This window comes from Acyrthosiphon pisum, chromosome A1 (assembly GCF_005508785.2).
Source record: "Acyrthosiphon pisum isolate AL4f chromosome A1, pea_aphid_22Mar2018_4r6ur, whole genome shotgun sequence".
NCBI classification, from domain to species: domain Eukaryota; kingdom Metazoa; phylum Arthropoda; class Insecta; order Hemiptera; family Aphididae; genus Acyrthosiphon; species Acyrthosiphon pisum.
This window is the reverse complement of record NC_042494.1, coordinates 113618684-113620973: the sequence shown is the minus strand read 5'-3', so window position 1 is coordinate 113620973 and position 2290 is coordinate 113618684.

The window sequence follows — 2290 nt, the reverse complement described above, 5'->3', positions numbered from 1 at the left end:
CCCCCCCCCCGTAATTACGCCACTGACATTCTATTTAAGTTATATCTTATATGTATCTTATACTTATTTCCGTAATAGTTTGAGCCAATTTCCATTTGAAAACGCTTTGATTATTTTACCAACACCAGTAATTGTATTGTATTAATCACTGTCTCCAGGCATCATGTTATGTGTAAATGTAAATAAAAAATAATATTCTATAGTGGCCACTACAAGTGCATTTACCACCTGTACGCCCATACGCATATTTTCAGTCTCGACTCATCATATTATTATATGCATATTTGTCGTTGTTACCTATTATAAAACGATCAATATTAATTACTACCTATAAACATTTTATATTATACCTATACTTAGTCTTGGATCCAGTGTCCGTTTCAAAAATAAATTAATAACGAATTACGACTGTCTGTATTATGCTGCTACAGAAATAAAAGGCCATATTATGGCATGTATGGAAATATAAATATAAATATGAAAGCATTTTAAATATTTCGTTGCTCGTATAACTCGTAAGTCGTAACGCGTGTAAAGTGTTACTATAAAATCGTATTCTTTCACAATAAACAATACCTTTGAAAATGTAATCACGATTTTCACCCCGGTGCAGCGCCACTAGTCGGACTAGTACAACACCGTATAGCGCTGTGTACTTCTGCGTTATGATTTATGAATCAGAGTGTAATGCGTGGTATGTCCACTCTTTTGTTTGAATAAGCAAAGCTAACTCTTAATTTGATTTTGGTGAATTATTTATACATTATTCAGTGAAATATTAATTGCTATCGTGCACGGCCAGTCTCTGAGGACCTGAGTAGGTACTTGAAACATTGCAATTTAAATTCACAACACTGTTTATGTGACACTGAAAAACAGGGAGATTCATTAGATTCATATTAAATTGTTATCACCTTAATATTTTATGTGCTCACACAAGTCACACGAGAGTATAGTCACTTGACACTCTTATACACATATACCTACGCGAGTGCTCATGTTAGCCACTCGTCGCCTGAATTCATTCGGCAACATATTTCACGGAATTAAAAAATCCACGTGTCCATTGTTTCGTGCACAGCAGTGCAATTTCTCTAGGTCGAGCTCGAGTCACGTAATTTTGGTTTGCGTTTGTGATTAACGCGCGTTTCATTTGAAAATCCGCAGGCAAAATGATAAGACCCGCGCAAAACAAGGGTACAGGCCAACTTTCGCAGGGTGAGAACAAAATGAGGGTCAGAATCAGGTGATACATGTCATCGGGCTTAAAGATATTTACCCTCATACGACAGCCAACTATAGAAACCTAGTGATAGATATAAAAATAGCCGAAGAGCAAGTTTGATATAGCTGCAGTATAAGCATAATATTGTTGTGATTCTAAACACAATAAATTAATGAAAATATTGAAATCTTATTTCGTCTCATCATATTATTGATCGTAGTTGATTTTACAGGAAATCCTTCATACCTGTAACTTTTAGTACAAACGATACGTTGTAAATGCGTTATCACTGGATTGTAAAGTAGAAATATTTATACTAAATTATACAACAAAAGGTTAGAATAATCAATATTAAAGTGCACACCGAGAATAGTTTCATTAAATATAGACTCTTGTCCATAATGTTTCATCGTGTTTTTTACATTGCGTATTCAACGCAAATATACGATATTAAAATAACATCGAAGGCGGCAATATAGGCAGGTATACAAGTGGTAGTGCAAAGAAGAAAATAAAAGGAAAAAATATATGCAAATAAATTCAAAAATGTCAAGGGACATTTTTCAAAGAAACTAATAGTATAACCGCCACTCACCGTCCCAACAACAGACCCACTATCTAGCTACAATTAATGCCGGTGTAATACAACTGTTTTTTTTTTTTTTTGCTACTTCAATTAAAGTGCGTTTAATAACACCAGGTTTTATTGTAGGGAATTGTTCATCTCGAAAGGTAGTAATATCTTATAACTTTACGATTGAATTTATCAAAAAGAAAAAAAAAACTTTATATTATATATTGTCTGACTGAACAGACGTCAGACACCTTCACCGAGAATCGTTCGTCGCTCAACGCTTGATAAAAATATAAATGTTTTGTTATTATTCTCAATTATCGTTTATATACTTATATACTCCTCCCCATCGCCATCAGCTGTTGTTGACGAGGGCTATACTTTGCGTGGTGTCCGTTGGGGTTTTATTGACGACCGTAAAAGCTGCACATTCAACGCTATCACGATTTTTTTTATTGCATTTTACTCAAACATATGTGTCCGAAACCAAA